The following is an 18397-nucleotide window of genomic DNA, read 5'->3' on the forward strand; positions in this document are numbered from 1 at the left end:
GAAATTGAAATACGTGTATTTCTGTCGATCATAGCTGGATTACAGCGTCACGCGCGCTGCCTGCACGTTGAACGTGATTTTTCTCCAATGAGGGGGATAAGGGGGCGGATTCGGCTGAATGTTTTGACGAATGTTACGCCACAGCACTTATATGATTGCACTGATTGGCTATATCTGTGAGCAGACAGTGTCAATCAATGTATTGAAAACGGCAACCACCATAGATGTAAAGAAAACGAAGTTGCTTGTCAGATTTTCCTAACAAGCAACCATATATTTTTTAATAAGCCCAAAAAAACGCAACCCGCAACCCGTGCTGTTTTAACGCGACTTACAAAAAAAAAAAGCCCAAAGTCGCTTATTATAAGCGGACTTGGCAACTATGGGCGGCGCTGCTTTACTTCCGTGTTTCGCCGGATTTGTCTATTGTCTATGTCGATTTATTATTTAAATTTTTTCCCTTTAAGAATTTGTTTAATGCAACATCCAAATGTATATAGGTGTGTGTGGGTTGTTTTAAATTAAAAAAATATATATAATTAATATATCATAGAGTTGTTTGCTGTGGTGGTGATTAGACGAGATTTGTGGTGACGTCACAATCATACTGCATTGTGGGACATATAGGTGCCTGAAGTGTACATATGAAGTAGACTCGCTCCCTCTGTCAAAATCGAGGGAACGAGGGTCTGTCCATATAAACTTCCCTGGTCCACTTCACAATGGCGGCGGGGATTCCCCCAAGGGGAAGTGCTTAGGGAAGTTCGCAAGTGCGTGTCTAAAAGTGGACTGGAACGCAGCATCGGCCAGAGTGAAATCGCCCAAAAAGAGGCGGTACTCCACAGAACGTGACTTGACGCTGATTGGACAATATCCAGAGGCAAAACAGCAGTGACTGCTAGCGTATCTCTGTGGTTGAATGCGAATGTGACTGAAAATGTCCCTTTCACACTTTAGTGGTGCGTCGCCCAATCGCCCTAATGAAGAAACCACTGCTGGATGTCATCATCCAGTTCAGTTCAGTTGTGACCCAAACCCAAACTCCATCAGGTTAGCTTGTTAACAACTAATAAAAAAATATTCAGTATTGTTTGTGATGTCATTATTTTCACCATTGTTGACTCTTATTTATGATGTTCTCCATTTTGTCAGAGTTGTACCTTGACAATAGCCTGGGTTTCCCCATGCTGCCTTGTGCGCAGCGCGATTTTATTCACGCTGCTAGGCAGCCTGGACACCATGGACCAGATTTTCCCCTCAAAAAGGGAACCAATCACAGAACGGGGAGGGAGCAGCAAGACGATGACGACGTCTATGCGACACACCGAAGAAGTTTGTTTATATCTATGGATCCAACATTCGATGCAGCCTTAGATAGTGTTCTAAGTAGTTTAGAACGCAAGTTTATTTCGTCTTCTTCCTCGTCGAATTTCTGTCGCTCTACATGCGTCATCTGGTATAATTGAAACGATTGGCTATGAGCTACGCACAGGCGCATTTGATAGACATTCGTAGCGCCCAATAAACGGCTCTGGGCATTCGTAAACCACGCCTCAAATACGAGAAAATGAACATGTGGTTCCCAGACCACGTCTCAATGAGAAAGAGGTCTGACGTTAGCCAGGCTATACCTTGACAAAGGCTTGTTGTCGAAAATGTCGGAATAAATAAAATGTGCAGTTACACTTTGCCTCTATAAAGATTTTTTTCTCTAACTTGCTGTGCATTTGCTCCGACATATTATTAAATCATGGACAGCGGTGCAACACACAGTTTAGCAGTGACACATTTCTACATAATGACCATGAAACTGTCAATTCAACTGTCAATCCATAATTGATCATTCAGATTTAATGACTAATCAAATGTAATAAGTGCAGAGAATACAAGCCCGAAAACAAGCAAAAAGTAGCCTAGTAGTAAATTGTTTCTTTGTTTTATGCCAAAAATAACAAATATATTAAAGTGTTCTTTAAAAAAATCTAAACAAGTTTATACCTGATGTACCTGAAATAAATCTACTCTCCATCAGCATTACCACAGCATTCATCAAGCCTGCTTTAATTTTATTAATTGAGAGAGAGAGAGAGAGAGAGAGAGAGAGAGGCAAGTATTGTTGAAGGGAAAAACACACTCACACTCTTATATCACAGGCTCTTTCTGTACCGCAACACAGTTTATTAATCTCAACATTTCTGTGACCCTGAAACTCTTTCAAAGGCCAGTCTGGTACAGTCCTCTACAGTGTTTCGATCAGTGTGTCCTCCTCTCGGCTGTTGGTCCAGATGGCGAGGAGTGGGGTGTTGATGACAGTTCTCCTCGAAGCAGACTGTTGCACACTCCCTCACCATAGACTTCACTACTCACCCTCCCTAAACCACACCAACTGATCTAACATCCATATTTAATACATTATTATGACATCTAAAATGTGGTTAAGATTCGATTAAATATGATTCTATTATTTTAGTTAAAAAATGCATAAAAATAATTATAAAGTGTATTTATTAAATGAAGTCATACTTTATCTAAACTGAGACAAAAACAAGGTGGGGCATCAAATGTGCGTAGAGACACGTGCATCCGCCTCTCTCTCAGATATGAAATTTAAACATCGCAAATTACCTTGAAATTGTGCGCAGCTGAATGGTTTCAGACCTCCGCCTTCACTGTAAAGTCCAACAGTGATTCTAACTAACACTTTTTAGTTAACTTTACTTAATGTCTTAATTTAATTGTAAAAATCTAGTAATCTGTACTATTCACATATATGCTTTGTTTACTCAGGAAACACAAGTAAATATTAATTGATTGGTTTCAGTTTGGTTTTTGAGGCGGGGAAATTCTTAATGGACTTTTCACTTATTTCCTCCACTTCTGCAGTTTATTTTTCTCTGTTTGCATTCACTCATTTCCCAAAGTCATCTTGAATGTTGAATTGTCAATACAACTGAAAACTTTGAGAGAACATCACATAAGAACATACCTTCGTTAGATACTGTGCTCAAAAATTTACAGGAGAGTTTCAATACCATTCAACATTCTTTCCAAAACCTTCAGTTATTATTAAATTCTGGTAAAACTAAGTGTATGCTTTTCAACCGTTCTTTCACCTGCACTACTGTCATACCTGCTGACTTTCTTGTATTATTATTATTGCTCAGATATTTCTTAAATGCTCCTTCCCATAATCGCGGTCAAATAATCCATGCACTTAAATGATCTATCGGTTAGATACACTTTAATAAGATACACCTTATATATCCAGTAAAATGATTTATCTTTTAAAAAAAAATTTTTTTTATATAACTTAAAATACATTCACTATTGCCTTAACTATGTTGCTCAACAGAACCACACATACCTTATCCTGTTTTCTTGACCCTGTATTGCCTTATTGTGTTTCACTGTAATTTGTAAATTTGCACTCCTGTGTTCTGTGTACTTATTATGTAACTCTATGTTGTCTTGCACAAATAAAATAAAATAAAAAAGCTGGCTTCAAAAAAGTACATTTTCCTAAAATGGGTTAGTCACTGTGGCGAGCAGGACGAGGCCGAGGGCCGTGGGAGAATTAGCGTTCCCTTTATATACTGTATATATATAATGTATGGATGAATGATGTATAACATAACTATATTTCATGTCAATTAATGATCTTTTATAATTTTATTGCTAATTTTATTGTCCTAAACACCTTGGAATTGGGTTTAAATAATCCCTCTTTATTTGTGGTCCATCTTGCAATTGATCATGCTTGAGTCACACAGACTTCAACATTCAGCATGCAAAACACAACAATGGTAACAATAATATTTTATTTGAAGTAAATTATCAAGTACTCTCTACAGTTATTTTTTAGTTACTAGAACTCTTGTGTAAGTGAACTATACTAACTAAACATTTGTCAGTACCACATACTATTCCTATTTCACTTTACTTTTTTTTTTTTATGGCAATCGGTTTGCATGCTTTTTTTAAGTAAGTCTAACTAATTCGATTTTACAGTGTTGTAAATGCAGCCTAAATAATGTCATTAACATATAAAAGATCTCCAGTCAACATCCAAATGTTTTACTTGAGAATGGCGACAGCAAGAATTGCTCTGCACAAGGTAAAGTGTGTGGGTGAGCAAGGCACAACTAACGCTTACATCTTTTCCACGTCAAAAAACATTTTTTATTAATATGAATGAACGTTGGCATGGATTTTAGCGTATGCACACTCTAAGATCAAATCTGTGCATACGCACGTTCCTAACCCATAAATGAGGCCCTAAGAATCTAGATTTGTTAAGATTTCTGAAAATAAGAAATAAAAACACAATACATTGAGAATTGCCACTTGTAGGGTTTCTGTGACTATAAGTATTCTTATTTTATTATTATTATTATAAAATATCTGGGCAGATGACCTCAAGTAATCTGCATGAAATATAGATTTTTTTCCTATCATGTGCATTATGATGCATAATTTTTTTTGATCTGATGATCTAATTGTCACAGAGTCAGCCACACCGTCACAGCCCCAATCATCACTCCATCACCAGGACCCGCCCACTCGTTCAACAATCACCAGGACCCGCCCACTCGTTCACAATCACAATCACCAGGATCCGCCCATTTGTTCACAATCACCAGGACCCGCCCACTCGTTCACAATCACAATCACCAGGACCCGCCCACTCGTTCACAATCACCAGGAGCCGCCCACCAGGAGCCGCCCACCAGGACCCGCCCACTCGTTCACAATCACCAGGAGCCGCCCACTCGTTCACAATCACCTGGACCCGCCCACTCGTTCACAATCACCAGGACCTGCTTACTCGTTCACAATCACCAGAACCCGCCCACTCGTTCACAATCACCAGGACCCGCCCACCAGGACCCGCCCACTCGTTCACAATCACCAGGAGCCGCCCACCAGGACCCGCCCACTCGTTCACAATCACCGGGACCCGCAAACTCGTTCACAATCACCAGGACCCGCCCACTCGTTCACAATCACCTGGACCCGCCCACTCGTTCACAATCACCAGGACCTGCCCACTCGTTCACAATCACCAGAACCCACCCACTCGTTCACAATCACCAGGACCCGCCCACCAGGACCCGCCCACTCGTTCACAATCACCAGGAGCCGCCCACCAGGACCCGCCCACTCGTTCACAATCACCGGGACCCGCAAACTCGTTCACAATCACCAGGACCCGCCCACTCGTTCACAATCACCTGGACCCGCCCACTCGTTCACAATCACCAGGACCTGCCCACTCGTTCACAATCACCAGGACCCGCCCACTCGTTCACAATCACCAGGACCCGCCCACCAGGACCTGCCCACTCGTTCACAATCACCAGGACCCGCCCACTCGTTCACAATCACCTGGACCCGCCCACTCGTTCACAATCACCAGGACCTGCCCACTCGTTCACAATCACCAGGACCTGCCCACTCGTTCACAATCACCAGAACCCGCCCACTCGTTCACAATCACCAGGACCCGCCCACCAGGACCCGCCCACTCGTTCACAATCACCAGGAGCCGCCCACCAGGACCCGCCCACTCGTTCACAATCACCGGGACCCGCAAACTCGTTCACAATCACCAGGACCCGCCCACTCGTTCACAATCACCTGGACCCGCCCACTCGTTCACAATCACCAGGACCTGCCCACTCGTTCACAATCACCAGGACCCGCCCACTCGTTCACAATCACCAGGACCCGCCCACCAGGACCTGCCCACTCGTTCACAATCACCGGGACCCGCCCACTCGTTCACAATCACCGGGACCCGCCCACTCGTTCACCATCACCAGAGTACTGACTCGCTGCACCCTCACTCCCTCATCAACACACCCGTTATATACCCCGTTCACCTTTCACTCCTTGTCTGATCTCGCTGTAGTATACACTGCTTTATGTCAGACTCCTTACCTATCTACTCACCTGAGATCGTCTCGTCCTGTATCCAGTCTCCTGTCCGTCATCCTGATCCAGATCACATGTCTTCGTGTTCACTCGTCACCTGCACAGAGAATCCACTTCAGTCATCGGCAGCTAAGTCACCATCATCATTCTACAAGTCACCATCCTCTGGTTCCCGTTGTTCCACCACCACTCTGCTTTTAATAAACACTGTGTGCACCTAAACCTGTCTGTCTCCTCCTGTGTTTGTGACAGAAGACTAGACCATCACGCAGAGTCCTGTTGGAACCAGCGGGGAGCATTCACCAGATCAGTTTGCCGAGCCTGTGCGAGCGGTTCAGCAAACTCTCCCCTCTGCACCACCCGCTCCTTCGCCACCTGCCTCTGCCAGTCCCATGGCCCGACCAGCGACATACAATGGTGAGGCGGAGGATTGCAGCGGGTTCCTTCTACAAAGTTCACTATATTTTGAAATGCAACCTCCGCCAAGGTAATACTTCTATAAATGCTTATGCTCTGCAGTTCCGCAAGTTGCCGGCATCTAGCGGCTGAGATGGCCCTTTTGACAGCCTTTCGCCAGGGTCTGAACCCGGAAGTGCGTCATCAGGTGGTCATTTATGATGACCTCGATTTGGAGAGTTTCATTCAGAAAGCTGTGCGTATCTCTCAACGTCTTTCAGCCCTCTCATTGGATCAACCCGCTTCGCATCCTCCGCCCATCTCTCCATCATTTTCAATACTCGCAATTCCAACTCCTGACTCGCTACAGTGGTTTTGACAGAACAAGATGTTTTTATACCAGGGGCTGAGCCTATGCCGAAGGCGTGGTGAGCTCGTACCAAGGGTGTGGTGAGCTGGTGCCTGCTTGCGTCACGCGGCACCAGAACTTCCTATAGGAAAATTCAACTGCAGTAGCCAACGTTTAACCTGAAGAGGGCAGCACTCTATTTTTACACCATATATTGTAGAATTAAAACACTTTATACCCAAATGTCAAAAAATGTATTTGAATCAATGAACAGCACTAATAAAGCCCCAGTCTTACAGATCATTATCTAAAAAAGTTGTTTTAGGGTTTAGTTACCCTTTAATAAACACTGTGTGCACCTAAACCTGTCTGTCTCCTTTGTGTTTGTGACACTAATGTTATCAAGCCATTATTCAGCAGAACCTTGGGTAAAAAAACACACAAAAAAACACTTCAAAACACATTATCATGTTTTTTTTAACAACAATTGTTGATGTCAATGAACTGTAAGTCATGATTCTAGGGCCGTGTCCACATATTTTGTTCTTATTTAAATGCTCCATAAAACTTTTAAAAATCAAGTGTAGCGTCAGTTCTGGCAGGTGACATTAGTCAAGCTCGCATCAGCTGATCCACATCTACCTATAGCAGGGATGGGCAACTTCGGTCCTGGAGGGCCACTGTCCTACAGAGTTTAGCTCCAACCCTGAAAAAATCACCTGCCTGTAATTTTCTAGTAATCCTGAGGACCTTGATTAGCTTGTTCAGGTGTGTTTGATTAGGGTTGAAGCTAAACTCTGTAGGACAGTGGCCCTCCAGGACCGAAGTTGCCCATCCCTGACCTATAGGAATATGACGCCTATCACTGTATACATATATAAGCTCCCTCAGTATTAGCTATCGTGTTTCTCAGGAGCTAATTAAATTGCGAAATTCGGCTGGCAAACCACATCATCTCACAAGGAATCGTGCAATCGGGAATTTAGTGAGAGGAATTCGTTCCCCACAAGGATTTCACCTCAGATTCGTTCAAGTTCATGAACCTGAACACGAGATTCGCGCATTGATCATAAGCTGTCTGATTTGGAAGTGACCTCAGTCTGCATTGCTGCTCGCATCGCTGCATTATTGACACAGGACTCAACGTGATTCATTTTCCATTCATCTCTGAAAGTCTTCATGAAGCTAAGCTAAATTCCTTTTTAATGCTCATTGCTAAAAGCTATCAGGGTACTGGCAATATGCTTGTTGCTAATGTTATACGTGTTGCTAGGGCTTATCTAGTCGTTTTCATTCAAATGCTCTTGCTAGGCTTATGCAATCATATTGGCTATGTGCGTTACTTATCTGTTGTCATTGGCAACTGCTCGCATTGCACATGCTGTGCTTTTAGCACTATGCAGCACAGATTCAAGCAGCTTGCGGTGATAGTTAGGAAATAACAATTCATGGTGCAAACGGAATCATTTCTGCTGTGGCACAGCTCTAAACAGACTTAGTAAACAGTCACTATTCAGTTGAGTAAGTTTAGTGTTGATTCTGTCGGGTATCGGACACACTTGGTCTATCTAGTTCTTGGAAACACGGCGTTCTTAAAGGGGCATTCCACCCATTTGAACATTGTTTTTTATTTAAAGTGGGTCATATATGTAGTCTAAATGTAAAATAAATTTTGAATTTGGTGCCTTCGTGACCGAGGAAAGACAAAAAATAACTTCAGGACGCATTTGTATGAAAGACAATAACTCCCACAATGCACCACATTGCACAGCTCCGCAAGCCACTTCCACTAATCCAGAACAGCGCATATCTGCCTATAAGAGAAATCACTCTTCCGTCTACAAGGCTAGCTACCACCAGAGCTTGAAATTCATTTCACACAAAATGTCTAGTTAGTTGGCGAACTCATTAGTGCATTACTCCTCGTTTGTATTTCTTTCGAAAAGGTGAATTATTGCATGGTACCAGGATGTTCAGTCAGAACATATGCGGTGCGAAACTAGGATAGTTCACAACACAAACGTCCGTGTTCTCGTCTGATTCAGAGATTTCGTCCAGGAGAAATTGTCATCGTTGAAATTCTTTGCCGCAGACGGACTCTATCTCTGTGTTCGTAGTTGCATAGTGAGATCACCGGCGCCACCAGTCCGCCCTAACTCGAGCCAGTCCGGGCTCCTCGACCGCGGCAGGCAGGTCTTCTGCCTCGGCTGCTCTTCGCTATAATGCGGCTTGTAAAGGTAGCCACAAACACCTGATTCAAGCATCAGACTTCCGAAATCCTCTTCTTCTAAATCATATTGAGCACTCTCCTCCGCTATTGTCATAACTTTACATCTGTCTCCACAGCGCCTGTTAGCTTAGCTTCAAACAAGATGGAGGATATTGCTTTCAGTTTCAGAGAGTAAAGTCCCACCCACTGATCTGTGATAGGTCTGTAGCGTGAGCGGGTCCCGCCCCTGGGAAAGATGAGGAACGAGTGTCTGTAGTCTCAACAGAAATCCCCCCCTCTTACACTTCCTCCTACAATGACGCAAAATGACGATTTTTGCGTCATTGTAGGAGGAAGTGTAAGAGGTAAATAACGGATTTCTCCCGTCTCAGGGGAAAATGAGAGAGTGTTGCACGACCATTCAACAGTATGACTGGGTTTCTAACAATGCAAAGCTTAATGCAAATGGGTGGAGTGTCCCTTTAAAGCTATAGTGTATTAGAAATATGCTTGCTCTAAAGGCTATCTGTTGTTATTGAAACATGCTTGTGCTTAAGGCTATCTGGTTGCTATTGGAAACATGCTCAGATTTTTTTTTTAAAGGGGGACATGACCCCCCCAAAAAATATAAAAATATATATATTTGAGAACCACTGCACTAAAAGCTGTTAGTTGCTATTGGAAACATGGTTGTGTTTCAGGTCTATATCTGGTGTCATTGTCACATGCTGTGCTAAGCTTATCCAGGTATCAGCAAAATGCTTGTAGTTGTTTCAGCAACATTGCTATCAGTACTGTACTGGTTGCTAATAATAATAATAATAATTCGTTACATTTATATAGCGCTTTTCTGGGCACTCAAAGCACTTTACACATAAGGGGGAAATCTCCTCAACCACCATTTGCAATGCAATGCAATGCAATCGAATATATGCTCATTACTTGGGCTTCTAGTATTATTGAGCATACTGCACTAATCGACATGCTGTGGTAATCAAAGCGATGTTTTAGCCTTATCTGGTTGCATAGAATAAAGAATGAGCTTCTTTTTTTTTTCAATCCAATTATTGCACATGCTTGTGGCTTAAGCTTATCTCGATTATTGGTAACATACTGTGCAAATACACATTAGGTATGTTCACCGCAGAGGTCTGTTATTCAACACTAACAACATCGTAGCTTGATGATCCCGTGAATGAGTGTGGAATCATGGGAGTTGTCATCTTCACCTCCACAACAATGGAATTAAGTATGACAGAAGCAGAAATCATGTTAATGAATGAGGAGGCACACTGTACTTCATTGCTAGCTGCCTATGACTCAGAGCTACAGAGTGTAAGCTTCCCTAACCCTAACCCTAGTTTTAATACTAGAATAGAATAGAATAGAATAGAATAGAATAGAATAGAATAGGTCTTTATTGTCATTGTCACAGGTACAACGAAATTTAAAGTGCTCTCCAGTCAGTTCATCATTCATTGAGTCTATAAAAATATAATTGAAGTGCTAATGCTAGTTATAGGAATGTATAACAGCATTAGCAGCATTCATAATCGTCAACATCATAGCAAAATTTTATTTTATTTTTAAAACAGTGTGAACACACAATCATTGCATAAAAACAGTGTGAACATACATCTACAGACATGCATACTTTCTGTCATTGCATTGATCTATTTTACATCAGCTTCCATATGCACATTATTTTTTTACGCTCCAGGATAGGCTCTCCTCAGTGTGGACTCCCAGGAAGCGGAAGTCTGCCACCCTCTCCACACAGTCCCCGCTGATGATCAATGGTGGGATCTCTGTTTTCTTTAAAATAAAATGAGCAGGTTTGTTGGCCCTGCACTCATCTCTGTAGGCAGACTATATAACATGCTTGTTGTATCAGATTTTGTTGCGCTAGTCTGAGCTATTGCTGTGGGTGTATGCTTCCCCTGCCAAACTACACTAGTTTTAGCAATAGTTCTGCGATTTATATAACATGCTTGTTGCAATGCGTCTTTGCTTGCTCCTGCTTGGGGTGATGCTTCCCCCATTAGATTGGATCTATAGTGCCACTAACCTGTGCATATGCCACTAACATCAGGATGTATTAACCATTCTATCAGCTTCAGTCGTGTTGGGGGTAGTGTGTAAAAGACATCCAGAATTTCACTGTCAGTTTATGTTGGGGGATATTGGCATATGGTTTTGTTTTGGGGGGTTATTGCTGCTCTCTCTGCTCTTATATATGCTAGGCTGCATGGATGCGCAGGGAGCTCTTGCCCAGAACAGAACCATACCGCCAATCCTAACTGTATGCTAATTGTCAATCGTATTTGACGATAGTGGTCCTGACAGAACTGTAAGACGTGTGAAATGTGTCGGGTTCTCACTTGCATCAGAAATAGATGATGAGTTCCCCGGGCTGGTGTAGTTATTTCTCACAGGTAAAAAAATGATGATCGCTCCCACTCAGTGAGTACGAGCCCTGATCTAATCAGCCCAGCCTCAGGGTTAGCAGTCGTTCTCCTCACATACAGCTCCTATATGCCAATATATGGAGCTGCTGGATTGGATTTTCTCCTCTTTTTTTTCCCTTCTGTCCCAGTCTCGTCTGCTACAGGCCTATTGAACTGAAGAAGAGTCAGTCTAGCCTCTAGCAGAGCCACAAAAAGCTAATTAGCCAATTAGATTAAAAGGTTTTTAAGTGAGTCCCCATACTTCTGAAGACATCTCTTTGAATCAGTAAAGCAACAAATTGCATTTACAAATTAGCTGAATATAAAAGTAATTCACCTCTGGCTCAGATTTCACTCAGACTCACTCTTCACACCCGATCCCGCACCACCACAATCCTCATCACTGTAATGCTACACTTTCATATTTGATACAATGATATTCAATTTAAATGATAAATAGTACTGACAAATCATACATGTACATGATTTATTATGCTGATAAAAACCCTCACGGAAAACACATTGCAGTATTACGAATTTGAGGAAATTTGTGCTTTATTTTTTATTTGTTTTCTCCTGATTTTATGCTGCAAAGTGGCCTGGAAGCTTCATCCATCATTAGTGGAACTTTCCCACATTAGCCATCATACAACATAATGAGGCTTCTATTATACCTGCAATTGCACTTGTGCCGGTCACGTAATACATGCTCTCTACATTTGGCTCTCACTGCTTAGACTAATGCAAATATGACAGATAAGCTGTCATTATCATTGTCAGAAAACAAAGCATGGTACATCTGCAGGGGCTCTGACCCCTATTAGTGTTGGTTATTATTTTCATAGACCTCCGCCATTAGCTGAAATTGAAAAGCTCACCTTAGTTTAGTTGCATTACATTATTTGCTCAACATTCTTCTTGTGGAGCTTTTGAATTAGGCTATTTCACATACAATCACACATGCTATTTTAGAAATGTTCAACTATGCTTTAAATTCTAAATATTTTGTAGAAATTTTGAGTTTGAATTATGGACATTCACATGGTTAGCTACACATTGTGCTGTGTACTTTTATATACTGTGTACTATCCTTATATAATAGGCAGGATGCATTTTAGTATTTTTTTTCTTAGATCTGTGGAAAGCTATAGATAAGAATAGGAATTAACTGTGAAAGTGTCTTCTAATTTACCGGACAATACAAACCTGCTAGAACAATCCCAAGCTATGAGACGTGTAATTTCTGTGCCACATAGCATCAACAAACACAACTGCAAAAATGATGAGTTTCCTCCAACATCCACCTCATCTGTGATTTGTCGAGCAGATCAGATTGTCCTGCCCAGAGGTCGCGTTAACCGAAATTTTTCTGATTTTTTTTTTTAGCAGTGACGGAAAAATCTGCCGTCCGTCATTTTGACACATTACACTGAGAGTGATTGTACCGTGTAAGTGTAATTCTCACCCCTGTCCACTTGGCGGCAAGTGCGCTCTTGCTGACAATCAATTTAATGGTCAACGAATGGCTTATCTGAGTAACGTGACACTGTTTACAAGCTGATTTATTGACGACTTTCTGCGTTTGAAACACTGATTGAGAGATTACATGAGGGACATGATACGGATTTTGGTATATTGGACTGTATCTTTCTACATATTTTCTAATGTTCTTTCATGTTTATTTCGTTCTGTAAAGAGGAGGGGATGATCGCATTCACTCGTGCTCCACTTTCGCTTGAACTCAGGCACCACAGTGATCTCTTGCGCAACATTAAAGAGCTCCAAAACGGTATTTATGTTTGAATTTTGTGATAAAATGGACAGAATTAGAAAGCTGAGACTTTGTTTTATATCAAAAGTAACAAAGCACAAAGCTTATTGGGATTTATTGGACAAACAATCATGATAGATCCTGAAAAGTTCAACTTTCTCTTAATAAATAAATGCATAATCTAGTCAATATGGTTGCCCTTTAAGTTTGTGAATAAAAGTTAAAATGTGAACAAAAACAGAGCCTAATAAATGGCCTATTACATTTAAAATATGAATATTAATTGAATATATATGAAAATTAATTATGACGTCATTTTTACAACCCTGTCCCTGAAGTCTAACGCGACCTCTGGTCCTGCCCCAAGACTCAGGCCATTGGTTGAGTTAATGTTGATGCTCAGAACAAACAGCAATGTATGAAAGCCTCACAGAACCAGAGTTTCTTTTCAGAGAAACCAACCAACAGATCGTTTACTTATAGTGTCCTCTGCATAGCAAACTGGGAGAAGAAAAAATATTTTAACAACAAAATCTCTTCCGATTCTGACAAACCAGATTCATCCTCTGCACATCTCATTATTCAGGAGATGCATAATAAGTGGACTCTGCGTTTGTTAACCATTGCTCATGGTTTAATTGCCTTTTTGTCTCTAAACTGTGACAAACTGCAGCTGTCAAATCCTGATGGCTGAACGGATCTCAACAATACGCCATTGAAGCACTATGTGCTCAGTATTATCTCCTCCATCCCTCAAATCTCAGTGTTTTCAGAGTCATGTCTTTATAAAAATATTTATTTATTTGATATATTTTTATTCAGCATGAATTAATGAATGAAGCATTCATATAGCATTTTCATATTTACTCCTGTACACCCAAAGCGGTTTATAATCATATCAGGGGATCTCTCCACAAACCACCAGTTTGTAGCATCCACTGGGATGATGTGACGGCAGCCACAGTACCAGTGCACAGTAACAGCACCAGTGCGCTCACCACCGCTACACACACGGCCATGATTCGCAAGGGCCAATGGATGGTATTTGTCCAGGACACCGGGGTTACACCCCTACACTTTACGAGAAGTGCCATGGGATTGTTAATGACCACAGAGAGTCAGAACCTCAGTTTAACATCTCATCCGAAGGACAGAAGGAGGTAGGAATGTAGAGGAGGGTGGCAGAAAGTGATGAATACTAAGAAGAAATAAAGGTCACAAATCAGTGGCTTCTATGTAAATTTAGAGTGAGATGCTCTTCATTCTTGAGTCTTGGATATTCTTCGAGACAACATGCTGTCACAACATTCACTGAAGGCAAGTTGAATTAAACCCATGTGCAGTTTATTACAGTTTTTTAAAAATTGCTTAGACACTAAGGGCCCTATCATACACCCGGCGCAATCCAGCGCCAAGCGTGACGCAAGTGTGTTTTGCTAGTGTCAGTCCGAGGCAGTTTTCATTTTCACGTCCTGCGCCACGTTGTTTAAATAGCAAATGCATTTGCGCCCATCTGTGGCCCATGGGCTGCTGGTCTGGAAACCAGGTGTGTGTTCAGGCACATTGTTGGTGTGTTGCTATTTTGAGGAACTGAAATAGACTGAGCCATTGACCAACTGAAACCTGCTCTAAAGTCAATGGCACAGTATTTTTCTTTGTTATTTAAAGAGAGCGTTAGTAATATAGGCGGACGTACATGTCCACAACGCACATACACTCTGCTTATTACACACACACACACACACTCTGCTTATTACACACACAGGGACAAGCAGCAGCACACAAACTAGTCAAATATCAAAAATAAATGGATTGCAATGTAAAAGATTAATATTGTGTACATAAAGATATGGTGAATCCGGCTTGTCCCGTAGATGGTCTCGCTTTATCCTTGCGCACGAGCAGATCCGTTTGCTCTCTGGAGAAGGGTTCAGTCTTTCTGCTTGCAAATTCCCTCATGTAAATAGCAAAGTCTCTTGAATCATCAAAACAAATCTTACAAGAGATCTATAGTTTTTTGTATACTTAGTCAAAAGTCCAAATGGCAAGTATAGTTGCCGGTGAGCAAATGCCTTGTGAGTACATATCTCAGAGACTCCAGGCAACAAAATGTAATTTTGTAACAAAACAATTGTTTAGATTTTTTTTTTAAACAAATGTAATTTTACTCAGTTTATTAATGTTTTTACTCCACATTTGGACATTTTTACTCCACAAAATGTATATAAATAAATAAATATATTTTAAAATAGGTTTTTATCAAAATAAAAAATAAAACAGTTTTTATGTAAAATTCACCTTATAAAAGACCCACATTTCTAAATTTCATTCATGGGGATAACATGGATAATTTGACATGGCTTATTGTAAGATATTTTGCCCATATTTTGAAAAGAGTTTATCATTTATTTCAAACATCTGTTTTTCATATAATTCTACAAATTTAAAGTGTGCCACTTAATTTCTGTCTATGTGTGTTCTGTGTTGTTTCTGTGTTTTTTTTGTGTGTTTTTTTTCAGTACAAAAAATGTCTAAACTTTAAAGTAACTTTTATTGTTTCATAATATGTAGATATGAATATAACTGGAAAAACTTGTGAAAAGATGTATTTCAGTTAGTCAAATAACAAATAGCAAATAATGGAGCTCTGCAGCCATCTACTGGTTTAAGTGATAATTTGTTACTTTTAAACTGCATTTTTCAAAACATGGGCAAAAATCGTCCACTAAACCATGTCAAATTATCCATGTTATCCTCATCAATGAAAGTTAGAAATGTGGGTCAAAAATACCCCGAACAACGCATAAGGGTTTAGACAAATTGATTTATTTTTTGTTGTGTTTTCATATTCAAGAGATTATAAGCTAGATGCAGCTTTTTTGGGTTCGCATCAAATGTTCTTTGACTTTTATACATAATAAATTTGTTTATGAATGAAGATTGATCTGTTGAAAGCAGTTATTTTGAGATAGATGCCAAATGTTCTCCTCCTATTCATATTTGATATTGAGGGGGTGCATACAACATATTTGCCCACCAACAACCATAGTTGCCGCACATTCAAATACGATTTTCAAGAAAAAAAAAAAAAAAAACCTGGGGAAAATAAATGCAGAACATGTTAGGTTCCCATGCTACACTGTTAACACGACTATATGCATGAAACCATTCAGAAAAATTTGGGCACAAATGGGTTAAGCTAAATGATATTACAATGTTTTTTTGCATATATAACACCCAAAGTAGGCTATACAATTGCTAATTATTGCTAATTTTAGATATTATAGATTATAAATGTATAAAATTAAACATGTTTCAAATTAGACTATTATAATGGTGTGTTGTATGCAAACAGCATTGTTAGTGTACAGTTTATTTATTTGGCCTTTACCTCAGATTACATGTATAACCAAATTTTCATCTGAAAGTGTATGTTCTGCTCTTTCAGTGGGTTGTCTCAGTTCATTTTTAGCACTAACGATCGTAGAGATATTCAAGCAGTTTAGCACTATAGATTTCGTGTTCTAGTTTGTGCTCACCTTTCTTTGAAAAGAAGTCAGTTACCAATTGTTTCCCCTCATTTTGTTTTCTTTCCTTCTCCTGTCTTTCCTTTCTTTTTTGGTGGCCTGATATGGCTTTCTTTGAGAAAGACATTTCTACAGCAGAAGTTTGCGCTCCACCAGATGTTCAACTAACATAAACAAAATGCGTGCAGATGGACTAAACCATTTGGCACATTAGCAAGGGGTGGGACCGTGAGACCTTAGATAGTCTTTACATTTTTGTATATGTGGTGATGTGATCAATTACGGAAGTGATTAGGGGTGGATACGGTACGTTCAATGAGTATAAAAGATGAGGTTGACATCTCACTAAGCGCGTCTTTCTGGGTCCTGGGAGTGACGTCATTTCAGGCGCGCCGTGTTTGTCCAGGAGGTAAGAGCTACTAGTGGCATTCTCTTCATGAACGTTTTGTGTGTAAGGGTAATTTGAGACTCATTTGATTTAACACAGAGCCATAGAGAGAAAGAGTTGCGACACTCCCATAGACCTCCGTTGTAATCAATGGCGGCGCTTTTAACCGCCTACTTCCGGGATTAGAAGATCGGAATAGTTCCAAACACTGTCATTTTGGCGTTGGACACCATTCACTTACATTGCAGCGCGTCGAGTTGTTCCAGAGTTAAGTTGTTGAGATATCGACCTCTTTTGAATTGTCAACTGTCTATATTGTATCAGAGGCCCTTTGCGATGCTTATACTGGTCTTCATTTGTACATGCACAGCGTAATTATTTATATTTTATGTTGGATGTTTCAACCAATTTTCAAGCACTGCGCTAGCTAGTTAGCTAGCGCGACTTCGTCAGCTGTCACTGTGACAGTAAGAGTTCGGTAATGAATCGCTACCACCTTTATAGCAAGTTTTATTTTATTTAATTTTTTGGGATATACTAACTTTTCATTATGTTTTATTGTCTTGAGTGAAGCGGCTTGTGAGAACAATGCTGGACCTCTAGGATTGTTATGGGATCACCAGTCCTGTCTGTTTCATGGATCACCTGCCCCTGGTTTTTGTTTTTCTTGTTCACACACAAGCACACATTTTTGTTGTCTGTCATTGTTTAATAAAAAATATTTAAGCGAACTCTGAACGGACGGCCACGGCAGACCTCTTTGCGTGATCACGAAGGTGTAATGGCTGAATCAAAATTTATAAGCAAAATCACGGGAATCAATAGCCTAATACAGCCCAGTTGTGCTAAAATAAATATCATGAGACGTCCATCATCAGATGAATGATATGGAAAAGTTAAGTTAGAGCCGCTAAAGCCAGTGCTACTACCCATGTGGACATGAACACTATGCTTTTCCCTCCAAAAATATAGCCTAAAACTTATCTCCAAATGCAAAACTGACATTAACAAAATGCAATAATGCAATAACAGCTGAAAAAGTACTTGGTGTGTGTTTTATTTTATATTTACCGTTCAATAATGCAATCGCTGCTGTCTGTCCCATAGAAGAACATGACAGCCAGCGTGTGTTTTGGAACTATTGCGGCTTACATGAACCACGTGACAGCCATAGCGGCGACATCAAAGAGTGTCGCAACTCTTTCTCTCTATGGCTCTGATTTAACAGTTTGACTGAGGAGTACGTTAGACATGTCGAACAACTATTTGTCAATGTGAGGCCATAATTGGCACGCTATCGAGTGCACTGGGCGGTGTGAGTTACCATATGCAGGTATGTTACACTTACTTTAATGTTAGGTTCACAGGACAGTGAT

General features: G+C 40.7%; 1 long non-coding RNA gene across 1 annotated transcript in view; it reads right to left on the minus strand.

The window, feature by feature from the left end:
* The window catches only part of LOC311095818, a 47853-nt gene extending 29733 nt beyond the window's left edge, over nucleotides 1-18120 (minus strand). Inside the window, exon 1 of the long non-coding RNA XR_014608911.1 lies at nucleotides 18093-18120. This is a non-coding gene — a long non-coding RNA (uncharacterized lncRNA). The remainder of the gene's footprint in view (nucleotides 1-18092) is intronic.
* Between the last annotated feature and the right edge of the window lie 277 nt (nucleotides 18121-18397).

Source organism: Abramis brama (assembly GCF_963993115.1).
Source record: "Abramis brama genome assembly, chromosome: 14".
Lineage (NCBI taxonomy): Eukaryota > Metazoa > Chordata > Actinopteri > Cypriniformes > Leuciscidae > Abramis > Abramis brama.